Source organism: Lasioglossum baleicum, chromosome 14, assembly GCF_051020765.1.
Source record: "Lasioglossum baleicum chromosome 14, iyLasBale1, whole genome shotgun sequence".
Lineage (NCBI taxonomy): Eukaryota > Metazoa > Arthropoda > Insecta > Hymenoptera > Halictidae > Lasioglossum > Lasioglossum baleicum.
The window spans coordinates 9,344,123-9,360,216 of NC_134942.1; the positions used below are offsets into that span (position 1 = coordinate 9,344,123).

Below are 16,094 nucleotides of genomic sequence, written 5' to 3' on the forward strand. Positions count from 1 at the left end.
TGTGTCAGCGTTTATTTCCGGGTGGAACGCGCGAAATCACTTTTACGCATCCACATTCGTAACCTGGGTGGCGTAAACTCGAAAAATTGTCGAAGCGGCGCGATGAAATCTTCGCGGACGTCAATATTAATTAGTGTACCCGAGATACTACCCGCGGCGGAATAAAATTCTGACACCGGGACCGTGCACGGGCGCGCTGCTACGCGTTCCCGTCGCTGGCAAATAATTTCCACGATATTTCTCGAGAGCGCTGCGATGTCTGGCTGGAGGATAGACCCGACACGCCGGAGACTGACGTCCAGACAGTCTGGGATGCGGGCTCTGCAGAGCGTAAAAAATACGCAAATACTAGTGTACAGAGAGAGGCGAAGTGTAGAAGGGAAAATAAAAAGAAAGAGTGAGCGAGAGAGTAGAAAGGGTGGAGAGGAAGGAGTATGAAGAGGTCGAGGCATTTCCACGAATAGCTGTGTAAACGCGGAGCACGCCGGGGTTCGGGGTTGTTTAGACGAGTTCCGAATGGAATATATCCCGGCCGGGAAACTTTTCAGCTTCAGCTGGTCGCATAGACGCGAGCCCCGTACCGAGGACACATAATCGCGCGAACAAGTACAGCAACACCGCACCGGTCAAATATTTATAACAACGAAAGTATATTATTATCTACCTCCCGCGGGGCAACCATCCAGTTATTAAATATCCGCCGCGGCATTACAATAAACGTTTTATTAGAGCGGCGCAATTGATCAAAAGTGATATGAATGCCGAGTGGCCCGGCGATTTCCATAAAGTGTCCCTATTTTATGCGCGGCGGGATCAGCAAATTATCATATTAAATATTCCGCGTTTCTCCCGCGCGGCCGCGTCATCGCTTGCTAAATCAGGTTAATTATGAATTCCCTGTTTTCATCAAATCGCAAAAACCCGCGGTAACGAATCGCCCCGGCCGACGTGTTTTATTCGACGTTCGCCTTTTTCCACGTGGCGTTCGTTAGAAATGGAAAATCGGATGGGGTAATTGGCTTGTTGACTTCGAAATATCGCGGTATTAATTAGTATCATTTCTCCTTGTAAACTGTGAAACTCCAAGCAGATCCTCCGACAATTGATTATTAATTCGTGCCGCGACGGTTACGCAATTACCTCCTTTTTATTATTTTTATGTTCTTTCGTGGGAATTGAAGGTGGTTCGAGCGGGTCCCATGGAAATCACCGACACAAATTTCCCCGACACAAATTTCCCCGACTCGGTTTTCACCGACTCCAGATTTGACCGACAATAACTTTGGACGACAACGCCTTTAACCGAAAACGATTTACACCGACAACGAATTTGATCCACAACGACTTGAGACGACCACAGTATGATAATACATATAATACATATGATAATACATACTGTGGTCGTCTCAAGTCGTTGTGGATCAAATTCGTTGTCGGTCAAAATCGTTTTCGGTTAAATGCGTTGTCGGCCAAAGTTATTGTCGGTCAAATCTGGACTCGGTGAAATGTTGTCAGTGAAAACCGTGTCGGGGAAATTTGTGTCGGTGATTTCCATGGGATCCGGTTGGAGCCCCAGTTCGAGGAATTCGCCCGTGATCCCGGTCGAGTAAAGGTCAGCGAGGCTTGGCGACAGGCGGTTCGTCTTCCATCTAAACAGGATTTTTTTCCCCGTGGCAGGAGAGGAAAGGGCACGCGAGACGTGACACCGTGCACTTTCGTGACACGTGTCACGCGACGTGGCCGCGTGCGGGGACGGCCCGTTTAAATTCACTCGCTGGAACCGGCTTCACGCTCCATTATACGGTGATTCACGCGTTTTAAACATTTCGCCGCGCCTCTCGGGGCTTGGCATTTCGAGAACGAACAACCCCCGCCGGTTTTCAACCCCCTCTCCATCTCGCCGCATGGAAAACCGGCGACCGTGAACAAGAAGAGATTACCCGGCTCCTATTAGTTATCTAAATGCGATCTTTACGAACGGTAAACGGTTTTTAACGGTTGCGACCACCAGCTGATCTCGGCGATAGAGCTCGTCCCGACGCCCAAATATCCGTGGCAACCCAACAACCCCTCCGACACATAATTGCTAAATACCACAGTGAATTAAAAAAGTTCTGACACTGGAAACTTGAAATTTTCCGAAGCCGTTCTACTCGAAATTCTTTTCGGTTTGTGACAGAGGGTTTTCAGGTTGCTTGTCGGGAAAGCGGGAAACGAATCGTGTAAGCAAGCCCTGGCGGCAATTCGGTTACGAAGATTTCTACCCGGCGAGAAAGCAAGGACACGTAAATGCGGCGGGAAGCTTGTTTGCGAACTTTTCAAAAGACGAATTACGTTGTTTCGCTGTCGCGACTTGTTAGCCAGATTTTTCCCCGGGATGAATGTTGCGGGAAAGTAGCTATTCAGAACCGTCGCCCGCCTCATTTGCTTACTTTTAATACGGCCAGCTCGTATTGTGACGGAACGTTCGCGTTACGAACTCTCCGCGTTACGACCCGGCTAACTAAAAGCGCGCCACTTGAAACGGCCAACGATTGGATTATTTAGAGTTTGTTGCTTTCGAAAAATATTTGCCCGCCACGCCAAAGGGATCCTCTGTTTACTTTGAAAATGCGAGGCGACACGGATTCCTGAATGCCCCGGTGACGCCTATTTAAATTCCATTTCTCGAACGTGAATGCGGAAATCCATCGCGAAATATCAATGTCCCAAACGGCAAACGATCCCCTCCGAAAGGGATGAAAATGATATATTTCGAAACGGATTAAATTAATTCGACGAGTCTCGAATATTGGAACCGTGAAAGAATATTTAACCTGCGCCTGCAATTACATTTTCGAACTGTGCTCCCGCGATGACCTTTTGCCCTTATCCGATCCGTTTTAATCCGTGATATTACTTCATTTGGCGTTCGTCCGAAAATACAGAGAAAGTTCGCGACGCGAAAGATTAATTCGATATATTTTTTATTTCACAAGTGAAAGCAGCAGGTTTATTAACCATTTGAACACGAAGCAATATTCTCGTTTTAACAACTTTTACCTATCTAATTTTTGGTAGCCTGCTTCTAGTTGTATTTGATATAATATTGCCTAATTAGATTTTGAGAGCGTTCGGCAATCCATTAATAGACTGCGGATCTTTCTGGAAAATAATAATTGTCTGCATCGATTGCAAGAAGTAGAAACCAAATTGAATGTTATTACTTTCCTTAATGATTTTAATAGAGGAGAAATCGTATACAGGATATTTCACCTAACTTGACCACCTTGAATATCTTTGTTGTTTTTAAAGATACGTCAAATGTCTGAAGGACAAAGTTGAATGGTAAAATGGGGCTCACACACATACGATACCAAAAAATTTTTGTTTTTATGTAATTTTTTTAGAGATATTAATTTTTCTTAATGGAATGAGGAATTTTTTAATACATCAATCGATGCAGCTGGACATTCGTTATAAAAAAAGTACTAACCTATGTATGTCGCAGAGTTAGTAGTTCAGGAGATATATTTCAATTTAAATAACTCTAAAACACCATTACTGTCGTACTAGACGTTAGCATTTACTTACTTATGCATCGATTGATGTATGAAAAAATACCTCCTTCCATTTTAGAAAATTTATATCTCTAAAAAAAATTCCATAAAAGCAAAAATTTTTTTCAGACATTTGACGTATCTTTAAAAACAACAAAGATATTCAAGGTGGTCAAGTTAGGTGAAATATCCTGTACATCGACATCTTCAATTTTTAGAATTGCCCGATAATTTAGAACTTCACATCTACTCAATTTTGCTATAAATGCATAAAGAAAATAATAAACAAATTTAGCGGAAAAATTCGGTATTGGTCGGGCCGGTTAGGCGAGGAATCGGTAAGTGGCCATTCCTCACTCGCCAAGGGAACCGTGGTTATCTATTACCGGAAAGAACATGCAGTCATAATTGCTTCCTGTAATACAGTGTAACCGTCGAGGGAGACACCGAGTTTCCCGGGTCGCCGTGCAAAAGCAATCGCAGCTCCTCGTACATCATGCACGTGACGCGCCGTTACATAAAGCCCGGAATGCAATCTTACCGGGGCCGCACGCTCGGAAAGATTGTATCGAATTTTCTGAATAATTCGGCGATTAACTAGCGCCTCGTTGTTCCCGCTAAATTTAATATCGGAGCCGCGGGATCGAATATCGAAATAATAGAGAAAAATTATGTTAGAACGGTCCCAACGATGGAAACACTACCACCAGGAGCGAGACCGTTAATCTTCCGGCAGAGAATGCGATTCAAGAGCGAAGATTATAAAGCATTAAGCGAACAGCTTAGTAGCTCGGTGGATAGAGCGACGAACTCTCCCAAGCGGCGGTAGCCGGGTTTCGAGTCTCTCATTGAACCCGCAAAAGTCACTAAATCTCATTTTCTAGTCGAACTCAGCGTCCGTAGAATATTCTACATTGCTCTCGGGGTAATCAAGATCAAATATTCCAAAGAAAATTGGATTTTTCTAGTAAAATTTCTACCGTAAAAAAGGAAATTCTCGGTGGGTAATCAACAGAGTGGTAATTTCATGGTTCGAAAACTTTCTACAAGGTTTCTTTACAACTATGCAGATGCGTCCTACAAACTTTGTTCCCGAGGATTATGAAGCATTCTGGAGGTAGAAGAACAAAGAGAAGAACAAATATAATTCTATAGGAATTCAACAATAGAGAAGCAAAGACGTTTAATCCATAACAACAGTAAACACCGAAAGGAATTCTGCAACGCAAAAAAAAAGCAGGACGGGGTGATGGTTCTGAAAAATATAAATCCCCACGGTACAGCTGGCAAAGTAGTGCTACGAGAAAATGAGTTTCCATTCTGCGAGTGTTTAGCAGCCAAACAGGAAAAGATTAAAGGAAAATAAATCCGTGCTACACAAGCGAGCACCGTAGACGTTCTACAGTGTGTTACGTTCTAGGCAGAAGAGTAGTAGTCGGCAAACAAAAAACGGTTCTACAAGAAAATGAATCCTTCGCTACAGGCAACACAGATGTTCCGCAAGAAAATGTGTACAGTGGTTGCGACAAGGGAAAACATCGTGTTCAGCACACAGACGACGGTGGCTGTATGTCCCTCAAACTGCGTAGAACGACCGTAGGTGCAAAATCATATAAACGGCAATGCATATGTAGAAGAAAGATGGAGTCGGGGGGAGAGAGAGAGAGAGAGAGAGAGAGAGAGACAGAAAGATAGCTTGACATTCGCGGCGCAACACCTCGCTTCAGAATAGAGACATGGAAAGCGGCGCACGTCTTAGGTCTGGAACTTGTGTTGCGATTCTCCCTTGGTCGGTGTACCAACCACGGCGGCCATATATGCATATATCAAAGACCGGCGTGCAGCTCAGTAGACCAACCACGCAGCAATGCATCAAGCCTAGTAATTTATAGCGGGACGATTAACCCCTTCGTGTCCGCTGGTGTTCTCTCCACCGGAGAAGATCTGAAAGTCAGATCTGCCGGGGCCGACTGGCCTAATATACACGCCTCAACATATATACTTGAACGGAATCCGAGGTTAAGAATCCTCGTTCGGCTCTTCCCATTGATCTCTGGGGGGGGGTCAGTTTTTCAGGCAATCGATCGGAATTTCCAATCCAAGAACGGACGAGCCTTCCTCGTACATAGGTGGAGCATGAAATTGGTTGCTCGGGATAATTTGTTGTCAGTGCTCATGGCTGCAAACAGAGCGAGAGACGATTCCCGACGTACCTAATTCCGTTTTCCGAGTATCGGCCGGCCGATCGACTCTCCAGACGAGTCTGTCAACAATAAACGGTAAAAAATAGCCTTTGAACGTCTCATCAAACACTAATGACCAGTCGCCAGCCAGGACGAAGAACCTGACCTCTTGAGTAAACTGTGTACGTAACGTGAACGACTACGCCACGGAAAGTCACATTAATTATATCGTCTGGCACGCAGTCGGTGGCGAGGAGGGTTTTAATTAAACGGAAATAAGTGGCGATAAAATGCGACGCTGTCGTTTTATGCCGGGAACCGCGCTGCACTACGTCTAATTGTAAGTGAGTGCAACAATTAAAAAGAATACAACGCCGGAAGAATCGTTCCTGTTTAAGACGTGTAATCCACCGTCGTTGACGCGTTTCGTACCGGCGATTTTCGCGAACAGCCGTGCGCAATGAACAACTTAAATTGTCAAAGGGGCGAACCCAGGGGCCGATCGCCTTACCCCTGGTAATTGAAATTAATCAGTTGCGAGGCAGCCACGGCGTGGCACCCCTGTTATCGGGGTCCTCTCCTCCGCTAACGGAGTCTTTAATTTAGGTGGCCGAGGACGCGTCGTGGAGAGCACTCGGCGCCCTCCTCGCGAAGTGTACAATTTTACCTGAAGTTATTCTGTCAATTCCTTTCGCCGCGTTATTACTCGTTACCGTGTACCCGTCCCCCTCCTCCACCTCCTCCACCAACGTTTCCCGAGCACGAAAAGCTCGCGCAATTTACTCTTTGACCGTTCCGCTCCCGACCGGCGTCGGATTTAATGCAATTTCAAAGATTACAATTAGCAATTTCGTCGGGCGGAACGGCGCCTGACTAATGCCGGGATGCATCACTGCTTTCCACTGCTGCCAAACTTTGCGTTGATACGAAATCCGCCGGGTTACACGGGAAATTCGAAGAAAAACGTCTGTAGGTGTATCGTGTACAGTTATTTAATAATGACTTTCCAGCTTTAAACACTGCCATCTTGCCGGTAAAATGGAAGAACGGTGGGGGTGTCCGGTTTGGAAAAATGCAGAGACACGCGCGGAAACACGGTATCGGTGGCTCGGATATAATTCTCATCCACGGGAGTTCCGTAGCGGTGCATTCATCTTCCGCTCAGAATGCAACGTAGCCGGGCAACGTAGCGGAGCTGGTAGCACGGGGCAAACACGCGCGGAACGTGTGGGTGGAGAGCGGCACGTATCCTTATCGCCCGGTGAGTCGTGCCACGACATCCGGTAATGTAACCCCTTCCGCAACGGGACTCGCGCGGGCGCGGACGTTCCCTCGTAAAATTTCGTATCTCGCCCCGGCGACGACAGCGGCCCACTAGGAAACACGAACCCAGGGACTCTGGGCTGCGACGAGTGGCACGTACAATGAGGCGACGCTACGCCCCACTCGCTGATAGCCCGACGATATTTGAATCCTGTCTTTCGGCTTGCCTATTCCACCTGAGAACCACTCTATCCCGCCTTGCCTCGATCGACTACACTGGGTGCTCCGGAAATACAAATCATGTATGCTGTCAGAGTCCATTGCGGAATGTTTAATCAATTCAGTGGAACACGTCCACCATTTGTCGGGCCGGTAATATTGTTAGGATTTTTCATCGGCGTAGAACAAGTCCATCACGTCCTGCCTCGATCGACTACACAGGGTGCTCCGGAAATACGGGCTAAGATTCCGCATCGAATTCAAAACATAACCCATTTCATTGTTATCCCAGTCCATTGCAGAATCTTTAATCAATTCAGTGGAATTGTCCACCATTTGTCAGGCCGGCAATATTGTTAAGCTTCTTCATCGGCGTAGAGCAAGTCCATCACGTCCTGCCTCGATCGACTACACAGGGTGCTCCGGAAATACGAAATCGAAAATATAACCTATGTATGTTATACTAGTTCATTGCAGAATTTTTAATCGATCCAGTGGAACACGTCCATCTTTTGTCAGGCCTGTAATATTCCTACGATTTTTCATCGGCGTAGAACAAGTCCATCACGCCCTGCCTCGATCGACTACACAGGGTGCTCCGGAAATACGAAATCGAAAATATAACCTATGTATGTTACACCAGTCCATTGCAGAATTTTTAATCAATTCAGTGGAACACGTCCATCTTTTGTCAGGCCTGTAATATTCCTACGATTTTTCATCAGCGTAAAACAAGTCCATCACGCCCTGCCTCGATCGACTACACTGGGTGCTCCGGAAATACGGAATCCGAAACACAACTCATTTCATAAAAATTAATATATGCTCGCGGCGCACGGTTTCGATCAGTAGTACAAACTAAGCAAATTTGCAAAAATTAACCTCTCAACGTTTCGATCCCGGTTTGGATCATTTTCAAGAGAAAATGATATATTTTCTGAAAATATATAATAAATGAATATAATAGGTATTTAACGAGGGAAATGAAACACTGATTATAAGAAAATCTTTTGAAGAACATACTTGCTATGCATAAAGAAATGTTTAAAAGAATATAATTTAATGACTGAGTACCATGCTGGTTTAAATTGAACTGAGGTATAAAGACCGTTAAGAAAGAGCAAATAACCGATTTCATTGTTATCCCAGTCCATTGCAGAATCTTTAATCAATTCAGTGGAATTGTCCATCATTTGTCAGGCCGGTAATATTGTTAGGATTTTTCATCGGCGTAGAGCACAGGGTGCTCCGGAAATACAAATCGAAAACATAAACCATGTATGCTATCCCAGTCCATTGCAGAATTTTTAATCAATTCAGTGAAATCGTCCACCATTTGTGAGGCTTGTAATATTCCTAGGATTCTACATCAGCGTAAAACAAGTCCATCACGTCCTGCCTCGATCGACTACACAGGGTGCTCCGGAAAAATACGAAATCGAAAATATAAACCATGTATGTTACACCAGACCATTGCAGAATTTTTAATCAATTCAGTGGAACACGTCCACCATTTGTCAGGCCTGTAATATTCCTAGGATTTTTCATCGGTGCAGAACAAGTCCATCACGCGCCAGACCAGCAATTTGGCATTAAACACAAACCACAGTCTCTGCTTTGTACTATTCCAATTTCGTGCAGGATTGTTCACGGTTTCAGCGGAACATATCCACCATTTGTCAGACCTGTAATTCCACAATGAATCCAAAATTCAACTCCCCGTTTATATATTGTTCCTGTATACAGGGTGGTCCACCTAAACGTAGCCACCTAAATATCTCCTTTATTTTCCATGACATAACAAATATTTCAATGCTTTGCAAATGTAATTTTTTTCTGAAGATCTTATTTTTCCGGAGCTTCCAGGAACCTCGATGTTTCGTTTACTTGTGAATGTATATTTCTTTTTTACTTGCATATTCTAGTTGCCTTTAAACCGCATTCAGACATGTCAGTAACGTGACCTTGAAATGAACTCTGTACGCATTAGAAACATTTGTTATGGGTACGTACAATTTAAAACAATGGAGGTGTTAAAAAGATTTAAGGCCACCAGTGTATTAGTTTCACCTTAATAAGACAATTAGAAGAAGAATGAAATTATTATTTGGCTGCTGTGTCTTGCAATCAATGCAATGATTTTTTATTTCGCATAAAGATCCGCAGTCTAGCACACCACAAATAATGGAGCTATTTAGGCGGACCACCCTGTATTCTGAGCGAACTCTAACCTGTACTCCATTGAGTCCAACAAACATGGCGCTCTCGAGTTGTAGTCGTGTACGATTAACATATGTAGAATTTTTCGTCGGTTCAGTGAAACAAGTCTATCATTTGTCGAACGTATACATTTAGCATGCCGAAAGGCACCGCGATCTCTGCGGGGTTGAAATCCTATTTTCCATGCCGGAGAAGGCAGTCGGTAGATCAAAGATTCGCCGATAAGTAAACCGACGAGGGATGACAAACGTCTGAAAAAAAGAAATCGGGGAGAGCGCAGTCTTCTAAAGCGACGGCTCCTTAGAATCGGTTTTCTTTTCAGGAGCAAAGGTCCTGCATACATCGGGCCTCGTATATTTTCATTTGACACAGTTCGCCTCGCGAAATCAAGTAATGGAAGTTCTTCCGCGATGGAGCTCCGAATGCGCGGCATACAACCACCCAGAGAATCCCACCCCCGTTCCTCCATCTGGGGTGGGGGGGTGTTCCGACCTCGGCTCTCGGGAACGATGCAGAGAATGCGAGGGCCAACAGCGAACTTTCGGGGAATTCATTGAAAATGAGCGACACAGATATGGAAGCGCAACTGCGCGTGACGAGCGTTCGGCACAATGCATCGCTGGGCGAAACAATGAGACGTTTCTTCCCCGCGAAAACGCCGCGCGCCGCCCCGTGCACCGGCTTCAATAATGAAAATGAGACGGATACACGTGGGCGAAAACAGGAGAAAAAAGAAAGAATTTCGCTCGCGGAATATATACGCGTCGATAGGCTCACAACAGTTTCGTACAAAAAGCTTTTTCAGCTGGATCCGCGAACGGGAATAATGGATGGAATTACCGGAGCTCCGAGGGGGCTAATTCATCAATTGGACCCCCGTTAAAATGTCCAACGACAAACCAACGGCGCTCGTAAAAGTTCCACTGTTTCAAGAGTAATATTTTTTATTTAATTCGCACGCGAGACTGAAGATACGTCTAAATATTCAGATACCCGGTTCGACTATATATTGAGATTTACTGTGAGAAGATTGAGAGTTTATTCGTTTTTTTTTATGGCCTCGTTCGTACCCGTGTTTTGTTGCAGTTTATTATAAACAACAGCAAACGTGAACGATCGCTGTTGATAAATGCTGCTGAATCGTTCCGTTGTTCTATGGTAACTATTCCACTGCGGATCTTTACGCATTTATAGCACAATTGAGAAGATGAAATTCAAAAGTGTTGAAAAATTTTAAAAATTGAAGATGTCAATACATGATTTCTCCTCTATTAAAATCGTCAGGGGAAGAAATAACATTCAATTTCGTTTCTAGTGCTTGTAATCGATGCAAACAATTTTTATTTTGCATAAAGATCTGCAGTCTAGTAATTACACATTGTGTTAGACCAGAGAAGTTTTAGTTGCACGAAAATATTACTGGGAAAAGATGTAAAGCAGATAATTTCGCTCGCGGAGGAAGAGAGTTTTTGCTGAAAGCGGTAGACGTCTGAAAAGGGGACAAGCTCTGGCCAGAAGATCGAGGAGTTCCATGAACTTGTTGGAAATGCCAGCCACGAATTTACCGTGACCGCGAGCACGTTGGAAAATCAAATCCCGGCGGATAGTGGCGGAGCCTTTCGTCCACCCGCTGGCGGATACTTTTGCGAACGCGAGCGAAAACTTTCGCTGGCCGTAAACGAGTCAACCAAACTTCCTGTCCGTCCATCCATCCGTCTGTCCGACCATCGACCCTGCCGGACCTCGCGCCAGTGAAAAAGAATACGATATTGCGTACGAATATTCGTGGAACTTCGTTTCCCTCGCTTTTTACGATCACGCCGTTTTATTAGTCGGATTCGCAGACCTCTCTCCCCTCCAATCTACCAAGACACTGATTTCGAAGTGTCTTAAACCTAAATTCATGAAAATCGATCGATCTCCCGGAAACGGCAGTGATTGGAAATATTTGAACGCGACAAGCACCTCCCGAAATTTTATCATAAATTAGTCATAAAGCTACTAATTTTACAGAGGAGATTGACAGTCGAAGTATATTTCTAACTGTAGAGGATTATCGCCTGTTCCAGTAGAACGGGTCACAAATCAGTCTGACCTATTAGTTTGTAATAAGATTGAAGGCGTAATAATGTATACTGTCTTTTTCAACTGCGTCAAAATAAGGAGATCGAAACTTCGATCATCGTTGAGAATGATATTTATAAGATTGATTAGAATAAACCATTTACACTTAAGACGATCTAGGAATTCAATATTGAAGTTACTGCATCGTTGAACTTAAAAGTTTCATCAAGTCTCGGTAATAATCCAACAAAATACTGCGCTCAGTAGAATGTGTCAATCTTGTGTCAGCCGTTTCTCCAGAAGTCAATAATTAAGTGAATCTTCCTTGCAGTTAAGCGTGAACGAATGCAAATACGATTCTAGAACTCAGATATTCAAAAACATGGTTATATATACTCACTTGAATGAATCAGTGATGCGTCCGACGGTTTGCACGAAGGAGTTGTAAAAATCAATACCTGATCCCTCACCGTTAAGAGGAAAATGACTTCCGTTTCGAGCTTAGGGTTCAGCAAATCGCATGAAGAGAAATTTATCGGCTTCAGTAGAATGAGTCGGCCATATATCGGACAAATACCCTCGGGAATACCGAGACTACAATCTGTGCTCGTAGCACCGTTACGTCTACACAGACGGCATCAGAGTTCCGAGCTGAGGATAATCGTGGGAAAAGATGTTCGCAAGACACAGTAGAACAGATCAGTCATGTGTTAGACAATTACCCCCGGGAGATCCGAGGAGAAATCAATATTTGAGTGCAATTGGTTCGTCGGAAAGAGTAAATAATCTACGGGAGCGGTGTTCTGCAGTCCGCGCGGCCGTGGAGAATGGAAGTAGCCAGATTCAGTAGAACAAGTCAGTCATGTGTCAGACAATTAGTCCCGAGGGCGAGAGAGAGAGAGAGGGAGCCGGGGAATTCAATATTTGAGCTAGACCGCGGCACGTTAGGGGTAAACAAACGTTAGCAGTGTGTGATCGCCATTCGGTAGCGAGGAACAGAATCACGGGTAGCGCGGTGGAATTTTTATGAAATCAAGAATAAGAAGGAAATTGAACGGAGAGGAGAGGGGGGCAGCTTGGGGGAGACTAACGCTGAAAGCAGACGGTTTTCCACGGCGGAGGCGCTATAACCGTAACAGAGCACGTGCGCCCGGTATTTCCACGCGATTCACCGGAGAATAAAGTAGACTTTAGTTGCTTTATCCCGCGTTCGCTAGCGGCGATCGCGCGCCCGCGCGCACGTCCGAAAAGTGCAATTTTCGAATGCCTGTAAGGGAGGGAAAATAACGACGCGAGGTATTGGTGTTTCTTGGGCGTGACGGGGTAGAGCGGAGTAAATGTACCGTGTACATTTCCAGTAAGTACAGGGTGTTTCAAAATTATATGTCGTGACCAGTTCAGCGTGATTCCGCGCCTCTGGATCGGTGGAGATCTGTTACGAATCCCGAGGTCATTTGTTTGGTCCATTTTTCTATAGTGGTCGCGACATATGTATAATTTCGAGAGATGTTCCGTCTCAAGATTCGTTGTCCCTCGCAAATATTCGTTTTCTAAGGAAAGATTTATTAACGGGTCTTCCCTCGCAAGTATATTACAATCGAGCCCCACTTTACAATGTTTCTCCTTATAACAGCGACACGACAATGCAAGATCGGTATTTGTTTTTAGCAATCGCTCGTCCCCCCAAACATCGGAAACACGGAGAGTCGATTCTCGAATGTTCTGCAACATTGTCGTGACCAGGAGACCGTTAGGGATTAAGTAATTTGCTATACCGTAACTAACCAAAAACAGTCGACATTCGCTTCAGGTATTACAACCTTCGGAACAACCCAATCGCGGTATGGGTCGATTGTATGCACGGTCATAAAATATCTACAGTCTAAAGTCTAAAGAATCCTCGCGTTCGTTGATCCTGGTCAAGTATCCACGTTCACCCTCGACCATCTTGTTTCAAGGATACGCGCTAGCTCGTAAATCTACGGTAAACGGACACCATTAAATTCTTACAACATGCTTCCAAGGGTGCATCGGCCGACCCATACACAATTCTTAATATTGAAGATTTCTGTACGTATATTTCGGACAATAAACAATTCGCATGTATACGTTTCATCTGCACTGCTACTCTCGTAAGCCAAGAGATGGCATTGCCCTCACAGGCCCGGCACATGGAAATGCTGCATGTTCATAAACAATCGAAAACCTCTCGTTCTCCAACTCAGGCATATTCCTACTGTTCTTTCCAATCAACCAATCGAAAGAAAGTGTAAAGAGTGATCGATGTCCTGATTGGAAGCGAAAGATCGGCAACACCAACCAGATTGCTTACCTTTATAACAAAAGACGATTCATTCTTTTCCCTACCCTAAAGCCAACCTCTCATCCACGAGGCGCTTCTCTAAACTCGTGTTGTGTATGGAAGTCGAGTTCACTCTCAGTTCATTACGATCCTTCGAACGAGTGACACTAGCCATCCTCAACCGAGCGTTACACTTCTTGCAACCGATACCGTGCAAGCGAAGTAAATACAGATCAACACGGTTTGATCTGCGCGCGTCTAAGGCAAGACTTGTCGGTACAGCCTTACTGACGAGTCCTCCGGCAAGTCTAGGACGAAACGCAATTCTTTCATTTCCTTCATTCCATCCAATCCGATCCGATAAAATTGAAACTGTTGTCTAAGGTTAATTCGGCGGACAACCAAACGATAGACTCGCGAATACGACGGTCGCGACAAAACAAGAGACCCTGTACTTTTTCCGGAATTCCTTGTAATGGCGCGAGCTTTATATCCGGCGGACAGGAGGCAGGTAAATTGAATCGAAACCGTATCCTCGATAAATGTCGCGCGACCGAAAATTTAGGCCGACGCGCGTCCCAGTCCGGCTGCGTGCCACGTTGTCGCCGGAAGTGTTCCATATACGCCGGTAAACGGGCCGATACGTTGATTAAATTCATGGAGGAGAACCACTTTCCCGAAGGAAATCTCGGTCGACCGCCGCCCGTCCTCGTGCTTATCGACACGAAATTCAGAAGATTATTTTCGGGTATAAACACGGTGCTCGGGGCCCGCTCGGTCAGGAAGCCGGCACGAACACATAATTACCGGTCTCGAAGTTATAATCAGTGGGACGATCGTTTTCGTCGTTGGTAATTTTTGTGGTGGTCCCGCGATCCCCCTCCCCGCCCGAGTAGATTAAATTAGCGGGGGCGATTGCCTGCACGACAGCTCCCCGACTCGACCATGGATATTAGGGATATTTGCGAACGCTGGCATGATGGACCGCTGGGATATCGAGGTGCGAGGACGCCGGCTCCTAAGACCATTGGGATATATGCATATTCGGGGAATAGGGTCGACGTTGTACATATAATCGTCTGCGGGTAGATCCACAGGGCTAAGTAGAACGGATCTGCCATAGGTCAGACTGTACAACTAGGCCACGACGAGATTATCACCCTTGTTACGCTTGTTTCTTCCCGGGAAGAAAGTTTACTAGCTTGTTAAGGATCTTAAAGACCGTTGGTAATTTAATCCAGTAGTTTCGGCCGGCCGTCTGACAGACTACACTGCCACAGCCATAAAACTTACATTCTTACTTATTTTCAAGTGAGAATTAATTGTTCCCGACATTCAAAATTAACTCAGTGGAGCAGGTCAACAATACCTCCACTGTTCTCAAACGATAATAGAAACTAATTTGATTGTCACGTTTGCTTGAAAATGCCGTGTCCTCGTAGCTCGGAAATATCACTTAAAATATGTCAGTTCACTTTCCAGTAGAACAAACTATGCATAAGTCAGATTATCGCCTCAAGAATGTAACTGCTAAATTAACCGTCACTTCGGAATCCTATTTTCAGGTCAGTCGTATGAATAATAGAAAATACATCGGTGCTATGAATAAAAGCGTCGCACAGTGGGCCAGATCGCCGCGCTAGCTGTTCACGCCTATTCCACCATTATTTCAAAACATAAAGACCACATTAAATAGGTCGTTGGATTCGTCTTGGCGTCAGCTATAACATTATTGAATAAAAAATACGTAGTTATAAATAAATAATGAAGGTGACCACAATTTTTTATTAAAGAAAAATTTTTTTGAAAATGTTTTGAATTGAGATTTGTAAAATAATGTGTACTGATTACTTTTTGTATGAAACATTTTTCTGTCACACCACCGGAAATGTCTGAAAAATCGTGTGAATAATGAATAATAATTGAAAACTGGCTATTCAGGCATTCAAACAAGAGTAATCCATAATTTTTGAATGAATGAAGTTTATTACATTCAATGAAATAACAAAAATGTGTTATTACTGTCTTATTTAAAGAATCACAAATATTCAAACAAGAGTAAGTATATTTTACAAAGTTACTGGCTACAATCAATTGTTCATACGAATTTTCTGCTTATGACTGTATTTATCTATCAATAAACAAAAATGTATACTATAATTCCTCTTAACATAGGTAAAATACAGGTTTTAAATATGGAAAAACTGCTGTGATGCTATTACTATGATCTCTCAAATATAAATGATTCAACTAAGCTAGCAAGAGGTTCGAATGTTTATCAATGGTCGTGTAAACTAAAAAATT

General features: G+C 44.3%; 1 protein-coding gene across 2 annotated transcripts in view; it reads left to right on the forward strand.

The window, feature by feature from the left end:
• Positions 1-16,094, forward strand: part of LOC143215757 (uncharacterized) — a 281,565-nt gene that overhangs the window by 93,560 nt on the left and 171,911 nt on the right. The gene's annotated exons all lie outside the window — the stretch shown is intronic.